We start from the raw sequence: 11,171 nt of genomic DNA, 5'->3' as shown, positions 1-11,171 counted from the left end.
TCTCAATAATTACCCCAAAACTTCCTAGATGCACGGGTCAGGAAGGTAGCTTTGTCCTAGACCTGAGAGTCAGGGTACCTTAGCGGGCAGGTGGCCTGCACACTTGCACAGGACCCCATGCTGCGAAGGGCCATGAACTTGACTTAAAGGTTTGCTGTCGAGGCCTTAGAAATCGTAATAGTTTTTGAACCAGGGGCCCAGCATTATATGTAGCCAGTCTTGCTGATAGTAGTATAATGGCTGCCATTTGTTGCATTCTTTAAATTTCTTATGTATATCAGCTCATTTAATACTATTTATTACAACCCTCTGAGTGAAGTGTCCTGGTTCCCACCTCACAGAAGAGAAACTGAGCACAGAGAGGTGACATAGGCAAAACTAGGAAGCGTGGAGCCGAGATTCTGGCCCAAATTGCCTGCTTCTTGAGTGGGCGCCCTACCTGCTAGCCTTGCTGCCTCTCCCTGCTCACTTTCTCGTCTCTTCCTCACAAGGCATTGTCACTGCCCCTGGTTCCTAAAATGGGCACCCCCTATCGAGCGCTGTGTAAGGTCTGCTTGCCAAGAATATATGTAGCAGAGGCACATATATGACCCGAAAAAGTCAAGTGTCACTTCTTAATCTCATCCCAATTAGCTGTTATCTTGGGCAGAGGTTTGTTTTTTTTTTTTTGTTTTTTTTTTTGTTTTTTTTTTGTTTTTTTTGTTGTTGTTGTTGTTGTTGTTGTTGTTTAAAAAAAGGCGAGAGCACGGGCTGCAGCCATGCAGAGCCCTGGGCAGCCAGCGTGGGAGGAGTGAGGGGGAGGAGCTGGCCCCTTTGGCGGATCAAGGGAAACATAAGGGTGTACAATCCATGTTGCCTGGTTAGCCATTTGGTTGTGGCTGATGCTGGAGACAAATGCATATGGTTTTAGATTGGTTGAGGGGGACTGAGTGAGAACATTTCTCTGGTTTGCAGGTGGCAGGGGATATAAGTGTTGGTGGGTGTGTGGCTGGCTAATAGTGGCCACATGCTGGGAAATGCTGCTGGGGCTGGGCATGGGGTTTGCAAGCGAAGTGGTTTCAGGCTGCCCAAGGAGGCCTTCTTGCTGCTCCTCGGGCCATACCGTCGAGGACATGGTTACCCAGTAGGCAGTCAGTAATACGTGAGAAACGAATGCATGAATCTATTCCCGTCGTGCTGGTGTTTGAGGCAGGCTCAATAGCGAGCAGCTATTTTTCTGATTCACTGGTTGGATCTGTCAAGTTACCATTTGTCATACTTCTCTATCCCAGTCCTTCTCATCATTGTTGGTGCACAGAGCTGGGCAGGGGCCTTGCGCACGTATGTGTTGTGGGGGTTGCATTCCCATGGAACGTGCTAGGGGCTTGAATATCTTCTGAACACATGATTGAATGTTGTTAATGTGGGATACAGATAAAAGTCAACGTGTTGGGTCTCAGGTTCCACATTTTCCCTCTTTGGCTAAAGAGGGTGACCCAGCTCGCTGCATTTGATACCCTGACGCAGTGGGTACCACGTTACCGACACACTCAGACCAAGGCTGGTGAACTAGAGGGGCCAATTTGCTCTGAAAGGGAGGCAGCTATGAGGAGGCTCTGAAGTATCTACCTTCCAGACATTGTCCTCCTTGGAAGAGTATATACGTTTTCCTTTAATACCATCAGATGTAGAACCTCAAGAACTGGCAGCCATGCGCTCATCGTTAGCTACGTTGGATGTCTGTGACCTGCCTATAATGTATATTTCTGAGCTGGCCTCATGCTGTACATTGCCATACTCCCAAGTCTCTGTGTTTAACAAGGCTGCCTTAGATGTGTGCCTTCTTCCTGGAGACTTCACCATCTTTCCCTCCTTTTCACCGGGCTGTATTTCTGGTTAGAGAGGTTAAGGGCGATGGCTCCTATCACCTCTGCTTATTTTTATAGCAGATTTCAGGGAGAGTCTATCACGAGGATACCTAGTGATGTAATATTTAGTGAGTCATCCTAAATTTTCTACCGTTTAGGATGGCCCGCTACTCCTCGCTGGTGAAAAGTGTTCTTTTAAGTTTCAGGTACTGATCTTAAAGGCATGCTACACTCAGTATAAGGAGGTAATAAAAATATTCTTTTTTTTTTTTTTTTTTTTAATATTCGATAACTTTATTTGGCCTATTTTTCTATACAAAAGAGTAAAAAATTTTATAGTAGACAAATGCAAACAAAAAGAAAAAAATGAAGCAAGAGTTGCAATCTTAATATTACACAAGTTGGGTTAGGAATAAAAAGCATTTAATGAGAAAAAAAAACAACTAGGATATTTTATCATTCTAAAGGGCATGTCACCATTGGCAATTAGGATGTAATAGTTACAAATTTCTACATATTACATATTGTAGCAGCAACTTTCAGAAAATAGGAAATACAGAAGATACAAGGCAAAATATACAAAACATCCTGAAAATAGAAGACTTAAGTCAGCTCTTTCAGTTCAGGCCAAATCAAGATATTTAGTTTTCACTATTTGTACAAAAAAACAAACAAACAAACAAACAAAACCCCTTCTAATTCTTTATAGTTTCCTCTATGCAACTGCATCAGTCTTAATGTCCATCACCAATTCATCATCACCCCCACTGACTTCTGCTCCTATTAAGAAAAAATATCAGGTCCTAACCTGTTTGGCTAGGTGGATAGAGCGTCAGCCTGCGGACTCTGGGTCCCAGCTTCAATTCTGGCCAAGGGCATGTACCTTGGTTGCAGGCACATCCCCAGTGGGTGGTGGGGGCAATGCAGGAGGCAGCTAATTGATGTTTCTCTCTCATTGATGTCTCTAACTCTATCCCTCTCCCTTCCTCTCTGTAAAAAATCAATAAAATAAATTTTAAAAAAGAAAGAAAAAAAAAATATCAGACCTTACAGGAAATTCTAACAGATACAAAACATTAGAGATTAACACCTCAGAGATACCTGTCCCTATAAAATATTAAAATTAAAAGGATAGGTTGAAAGGGAGAACTTCAGAAATAATTTTGAAAAAATTTGACCACCAATTGTTTTATGTTATTATCATATTCTACTTTGTTCAGTTATTATTTTTAGTACCCATGGATTTTTTTTTTTTTTTTTTTTTTTTTTTTTTTTTTTTTTTATTGCTTAAAGTATTACAAAGGGTATTACATATGTGTCCATTTTATCCCCCCGCCCTAGACAGTCCCCTAGCCTCCCCTATCCCCCCATGTCTTATGTCCACTGGTTATACTTCTATGCATGCATACAAGTCCTTTAGTTGATCTCTTACCCCCCTACCTCCTGCCCCGCAACCCTCCCCGGCCTTCCTGCTGCAGTTTGACAATCTGTTTGAGGCAGCTCTGCCTCTGTATCTATTATTGTTCAAAAGTTTATAATGGTCTCTATTATCCATGAATGAGTGAGATCATGTGGTATTTTTCCTTCATTGACTGGCTTATTTCACTTAGCATAATGCTCTCCAGTTCCATCCATGACGTTGCAAATGGTAAGAGTTCCTTCCTTTTTAGAGCAGCATAGTATTCCATCGTGTAGATGTACCACAGTTTTCTAATCCATTCATCTACTGATGGGCACTTAGGCTGTTTCCAGATCTTAGCTATGGTGAATTGTGCTGCTATGAACATAGGGGTGCATATATCCTTTCTGATTGGTGTTTCTGGTTTCTTGGGATATATTCCTAGAAGTGGGATCACAGGGTCAAATGGGAGTTCCATTTTCAGTTTTTTAAGGAAACTCCATACTGTCTTCCATAGTGGCTGCACCAGTCTGCATTCCCACCAGCAGTGCACAAGTGTTCCTTTTTCTCCACATCCTCTCCAGCACTTGTCGTTTGTTGATTTGTTGATGATAGCCAGTCTGACAGGTGTGAGATGGTACCTCATTGTTGTTTTGATTTGCATCTCTCGGATGATTAGTGACTTTGAGCATGTTTTCATATGTCTCTTGGCTTTCTGAATGTCCTCTTTTGAAAGGTGTCTATTTAGGTCCTTTGCCCATTTTTTGATTGGATTGTTTATCTTCCTTTTGTTAAGTTGTATGAGTTCCCTATAAATTTTGGAGATTAGGCCCTTATCGGATATGACATTGGCAAATATGTTTTCCCACACAGTGGGTTTTCTCGTTGTTTTGTTGATGGTTTCTTTTGCTGTGCAGAAGCTTTTTATTTTGATGTAGTCCCATTTGTTCATTTTCTCTTTAGTTTCAAGTGCCCTAGGAGCTGTATCAGTGAAGAAATTGCTTCGGCATATGTCTGAGATTTTGTTGCCTTTGGATTCCTCTAGAATTTTTATGGTTTCCTGTCGTACATATAAGTCCTTTATCCATTTTGAGTTTATTTTTGTGTATGGTGTAAGTTGGTGGTCTAGTTTCATTTTCTTGCATATATCTGTCCAATTTTCCCAGCACCATTTATTGAAGAGACTATCTTGGCTCCATTGTATGTTCTTGCCTCCTTTGTCAAATATTAATTGAGCATATTGGTTCGGGCCGATTTCTGGGCTCTCTATTCTATTCCATTGATCTATATGCCTATTCTTGTGCCAGTACCAGGCAGTTTTGAGAACAGTGGCTTTGTAATACATCTTGATATCTGGTATTGAGATCCCACCTACTTTGGTCTTTTTCAGGATTGCTGCAGCTATTCGAGGTCTTTTTTTATTCCAGATGAATTTTTGGAGAGTTCGTTCTAGATCTCTGAAGTATGCCGTTGGTATTTTAATGGGAAGTGCGTTGAATTTATAGATTGCTTTGGGTAGTATGGACATTTTAATGATGTTGATTCTACCAATCCATGAACACGGTATGTTCTTCCATCTGTTTATGTCTTCCTCTATATCTTTTTTCAACGTCCTGTAGTTTTCTGAGTAGAGGTCTTTTACCTCTTTAGTTAAGTTTATTCCTAGGTAGCTTAATTTTTTTGGTGCGATGGTAAACGGGATTGTTTTTATAATCTCTCTTTCTGAAAGTTCACTATTGGTGTATATAAATGCCTCGGATTTCTTGGGGTTAATTTTGTATCCTGCTACATTGCCAAATTCATGTATTAAGTCCAGTAGCTTTTTGATGGAGTCTCTAGGGTTTTGTATGTATAATATCATGTCGTCTGCAAATAAGGACAGTTTTACTTCCTCTTTTCCAATTTGGATGCCTTTTATTTCTTCTTCTTGCCGAATTGCAATGGCTAACACTTCCAGTACTATGTTGAACAGGAGTGGTGAGAGGGGGCATCCCTGTCTTGTTCCTGTTCTTAGGGGAAATGGTGTTAGTTTTTGTCCATTGAGTATGATGTTGGCTGTGGGCCTGTCATATATGGCTTTTATTATGTTGAGGTATGATCCTTCTACTCCCACCTTGCTGAGAGCTTTTATCAAAAATGGGTGTTGAATTTTGTCAAATGCTTTTTCTGCATCAATTGATATGACCATGTGGTTTTTTTCTTTCAATTTGTTTATGTGATGTATCACGTTTATTGATTTGCGGATATTGTACCATCCTTGCATCCCTGGGATAAATCCTACTTGGTCATGGTGTATGATCTTTCTGATGTACTGCTGGATCCGATTTGCTAAGATTTTGTTGAGGATTTTGGCATCTATGTTCATGAGGGATATTGGCCTGTAATTCTCTTTCATTGTGTTGTCTTTACCTGGTTTTGGTATTAGGGTGATGCTGGCTTCATAGAATGAGCTTGGAAGTGTTCCTTCCTCTTGAATTTTTTGTAGTAGTCTGAGGAGGATAGGTTTTAGTTCTTCCTTGAATGTTTGGTAAAACTCCCCTGTGAAGCCGTCTGGTCCTGGGCTTTTGTTTGCTGGAAGCTTTTTGATGACTGCTTCAATTTCTTCCATAGTTATTGGCCTGTTGAGATTTTTAGATTCTTCCTGATTGAGTTTTGGAATGTTGTATTTTTCTAGGAATTTGTCCATTTCCTCCAGGTTGTCTAGTTTGTTGGAGTAGAGCTGTCCATAGTATTTTTTAACAATCATTTGTATTTCTGTGGGGTCTGTTGTTATTTCGCCTCTATCGTTTCTGATTTTGTTTATTTGGGTCCTCTCTCTTTGCTTCTTGGTGAGTCTGGCTAGAGGTTTGTCAATCTTGTTTATCCTTTCAAAGAACCAGCTCTTGGTTTCATTGATTTTCTGTATTGTTTTTTTGGTCTCTATGTCATTTATTTCTGCTCTAATCTTTATTATCTCCTTCCTTCTGCTCACTCTGGGGTTTTCTTGTTGCTCTCTTTCTAATTCTTTGAGTTGTAGAGTTAGATGATTTACTACTATTTTTTCTTGTTTTTTGAGATAGGCCTGTAGAGCTATAAACTTCCCTCTCAGGACTGCTTTCATTGTGTCCCATAGGTTTTGGATTGTTGTGTTTTCATTGTCATTAGTTTCCAGGATGTTTCGAATTTCTTCTTTGATTTCATTGGTAACCCAATCAATATTTAATAGCATGCTATTCAGCTTCCAGGTGTTTGAGTATTTTGGGTTGTTTTTATTGTAGTTTATTTCTAATATTATGCCATCGTGGTCTGCGAAGACGCTTTTTATGATTTCAATTTTCTTGAATTTGGGGATACTTTGCTTGTGACCCAATATATGGTCTATTTTTGAATATGTCCTATGAGCATTTGAGTAGAATGTATATTCCCTGGCTTTCGGGTGAAGTGTTCTGAAGATGTCTATTAAGTCCATCTGATCTAGTGAGTCATTTAGGATTGCTGTATCTTTGCTGATTATTTGTCTAGAGGACTTATCCAGTGCTGTCAGTGGTGTATTAAAGTCCCCTACTATGATTGTATTGTTGTCGATGTCTCCTTTGATATCTTCCAGGAGTTTTTTTATGAATTTGGGTGCTCCTGCATTGGGTGCATATATGTTTACCAGGATTATATCTTCTTGTTGTATTGATCCCTTTAGTATTATGAAGTGGCCTTCCTTATCTCTTGTTATGGCCTTCACTTTGAGGTCTATTTTGTCCGATATAAGTATTGCTACCCCAGCTTTCTTTTCCTTTCCATTTGCCTGAAAGATATTTTTCCATCCTTTCACTTTCAGTCTGTGTGAGTCCCTTCTAATGAGGTGGGTTTCTTGTAGACAGCAGATGTATGGGTCATGTTTTTTTATCCATTCAGCCACTCGATGTCTTTTGTTTGGAGCATTTAGTCCGTTTACGTTTAAAGTTATTATTGAAAGGTAGTTGTTTGTAGGCATTTCTGTTTTTGTGTGGCTGTTTTCTTTCTGAGCTTTTTATTTCTTATTTTTATACCAGTCCCTTTAGCATTCCTTGCATTGCTGGCTTGGTGGTGATAAACTCCCTTAGCCTTTTTTTGTCTGTGAAGCTTCTTATTTCCCCTTCAAGTTTGAATGATAACCTTGCTGGATAGAGTATTCTTGGATTCAGTCCTTTGCTTTGCATCACTTTGTAAATTTCCGTCCATTCTTTTCTGGCCTGATGTGTTTCTGTTGAGAAATCATTTGACAATCTAATGGGAGATCCCTTGTATGTAACTTTCCGTCTCTCTCTTGCAGCCTAGGAGGTAATAAAAATATTCTTAAATGGTAAGTATTTTTGAATCTCCATGATATGAAAATCAAAGAAAGTGCATGTGGTTTCATTTGCTCACACACCTGGGCAGTTTGGAAAGTCAGACGTTTAGGCTCCGTGCTCCACAGCCATCTTGCTTGCAGCGCACACCCCCTGCCTAGCGCCGGCCTGGCCAGTTCTCGGAACTCGGCGTTTGTTGGCTGACTGCTCAGCGTTCTGAAATCATTTTTGTATAGAAAAGCTTTCATCTTGATTTTTGAAGATAATAAAAAATTAAAATTGATAATTAAAAGACATATTTATTATTATTCACGTCCTCCTGTGTATATTTGAAGGAGTGAGGTGTTAGTCTCCTAGACATGAGGAAAGGCAAGAGGATGGAAGTAAGAGGGTAAGAATCGCTATCGCCACTCGTTCTCCCCGTTTCCATGTTGGGTAGGGAGCCGTGGCAGGACCAGGAGGGGCATTTTCAAGGGGGATCTGTAGGCGGACAGGGCACGTGCGGCTGAGGTGTGCACGGGCCTTGTCCACGTCCAGTTATTAATCTCTGGGGCCTCAGCTCCAGGGAATGCACGCTGCCTGCAAGCACGTCTCAGGCTGTGCAAAGGCTGTGCATCCGGTCCAGGCGGCGTGTTCTCTGCTAATTAGTTTGGCAGATGGGAGGGCTTTGGAAAACACAGAATCTGAGTCCTAGGAAATCATTGTTCTCTTTATGCAAGAAAATCCAGGGGCTGTGTCCTCACTTAACTGTTCTTCAGTGGTAGCATTCTCTATGTTTAGTAAAGGGTTAAGGTGGTGTCCAGTACCGGGAGCCAAGCACCCACAGCCCGTATCAGTGCTAATAGGCCCTCTCTGCAGGCAGCAAAGACGTCCATAAGCAGTCCTCACTCCCCCCAGCCCCCCCACCACGGGAGGAAGGGAGAAATCCTTCAGAGAACCTCCACAGTTAGGGTGCGTTTGAGTTTGTGTTAAAAGTTGTTTCTGCTCACTCCTCGTTGCCCGCAAGCCCCAGACTTTGAAAAGAAATACATTTCACAAATTGGGCTTTCCCATCATTTCTTTCCGGGAAGCAGCTGTCCTATTTCCTCTAATAAGGCAATAAGCCAGAACATGCAATGTAAACTCTCAGGGCATATGATTAGAGAGGCTTGCCCGCGTAGAAGACGCCTGGGAGCAAGGCGCTGGCCCTCCCTAAACCACACCGCTCCTTAGCCGTGGCAGAGAGGGTGGCTGGCCAACTGCTGATATATTTACGTGGAGGAAAAGAACCAGGTAGATGGGTGTGAAGGATGCTGGCTTCTGAGATCAGAACCAGACTGCAGGAACCATTATAGAATCTGCAGGGATGTTGCACTGAAATACATGTTTCTGACTACCCAGAGCAAATTCTAGAATGATGTGATAAAAAGAACTCCAGCCCTGGCCAGTGAGCTCAGTGGTTAGAGTGCCAACCTGCCCATCAAAGGGTCTCAGGTCGATTCCTGGTCAACCTGGATTGCATGTTTGACTCCCACGCTGAGTATGGGAGGCAACCCGTCGATGTGTCTCTCTCACACCAATGTTTCTCTTTTTCTTCCCACCCTCCCCGCCTCCTTCCCTCTGTTCCACTCTCTCTAAAAATCAATGGAAAAAATATCTTTGGGTGAAGATGAACAAAAATAAAAGAATAAAAAGAACTCTGTACTTGGAGACCAGATGGACATATTGCTTCTGTCCATGGAGTGGGGAAGGAATTTGACCGGAGAGCCTCTGAAAGGAGCCAGGCTAAGGAAGGAGACGTGGCCCTGAGCAGAACCTGATGTTCCCAGGGCTCGGGGCTCGCGCAGGGCCAGAAGCCCCGCAGACCACAGGTGGCAGCTGGCTCTCCTCACGTGCACCCGGCAAACTCTGTCCACAGATAACCCAGGGCAGGAGGCCTTTGCCGACTGTTATTGCCAGGGAGCCTGATCTTTGGTCAGTGTGTACGGGGGAAAACAATTTGCACATGATAAGAATAATAACATTCAATTAGCAAGGGCTTGCTGCGTGTCCGGTGATGTCCAAGTGTTTGAGAAAGGGGGCATACCTCTTCTAGTGCTCACCTTTGCCATGTGAGGTGGGTGTCGTCACTTTCATTTTATACATGCGACAGGGCAGGCTCAGGGAGGTTAAGTGTCTGATTCAGGATCAAACAGCGAGCCGGTGGCAGAGCCGGGGTTCAAACTTAGGTCAGTCTCAGTCCAGAGCTTTGCTTATAGCCACGGCCTCTAAGATTAAAATGAAAACGGGGAAGTGCCACATAATAGGTGTACAGCGTAGTGGTTTCAATCCGAGGGAAAATATTCCTCAATGATTGTAATTCTTTCTTCTTTCCTGCCAGAACCCACTGAGAACTACTGGTATTACACGTTATAAAGTTAGAAAGGGCTTTCATTTTGCAAAGGTGCATTTTTTCTCATTCACAAATTGGGATTTTCCCTGTTTTTCTATCCCCCAAAACTATCTATTTCCTCTAATGAGGGAGTAAGTTCTGAAATACAATGTAAACCGAATGAGAGTTTAATTAGAGTAAGGTTGCCTGATAAAATACAGGGCCCCTAGTTAAATTTTAATTTCAGGTAAATGACACATAATTTTAAAATGATCAGTATGTACCAAATATTGCATGGGATATATTTATACTAAAATATTATTTCTTGTGTTTTGGAATTCAAAGGTATCTAGGCATCTTGTATTTTTATTTGCTGTATTTGGCAGCCCCAAATTAAATCAGGCTGTGTACAAACCATGAACCTTGGGTTTGCTGTTTCACACCAATTTCTCAGCAGCCAAGGAAAAACTCAAATGAAATGGATCAAAGAGTAATCTTTGGGCAAATTATACTTGCCTCTGTCTGCCTTGTATAATTAGTATTTTCTATCAACTTTTGCTAATCTCAAACAATGTTTTCAGCCATTGATATTTGGGAAGTATGAAAATGGTTAGAAACTTTACAAGGGTAATTTTACCTTTATTGATCATTCAGCTGAAGCCCCACTGAGGCCGAGTCCTCAATGCAAACCTTGTTTTAATATGTTTTTTAAAAAAATTGATTTCAGAGAGAGGAAGGGAGAGGGAGAGATGGGTAGAAACATCAATGATGAGAGAGAATCATCTATTGGATGCCTCCTGAACACTTCTTACTCGGGATCGAGTCTGTGCTCTGACAGGAAATTGAACCGTGACCTCTTGGTTCATGGGTTGAAGCTCAATCACTGAGCCAGACTGATGGGCACACACCCTTTAAAATATTTTCATGTTTTTACTTTTTATCTGAATGTACTGCAGGTCCTTTGAGTTCTTCTGAAAAAAAAAAAAAAAAAAAAAAAAGGCTTTCCATCAGATGGAATGTAAACTTATTCAATTGAGATCAGTGTTTCTGCTTTTGAAAGCTGGCACATGGATAGCTAAGGTTGTCCCTTCATCCACTGATCCGCTTTGGTTGACCAGCCACAGAAAACTGTAGTTAATCTCTTAATAGGGTTGACTCTGATTCAGAAAGGCTGCCTTTTTTTTTTTTTTTTCTTAATGGAGTGCAATCAGTAATACTTCAGCAGTGCCTGGTTTTCTGGGCAAAGGAAACTTCTTTGGTAATATTTTAGCAGG

This window comes from Myotis myotis, unplaced genomic scaffold, assembly GCF_014108235.1.
Source record: "Myotis myotis isolate mMyoMyo1 unplaced genomic scaffold, mMyoMyo1.p scaffold_m19_p_3, whole genome shotgun sequence".
Lineage (NCBI taxonomy): Eukaryota > Metazoa > Chordata > Mammalia > Chiroptera > Vespertilionidae > Myotis > Myotis myotis.
This window is presented reverse-complemented; position numbering follows the sequence as displayed.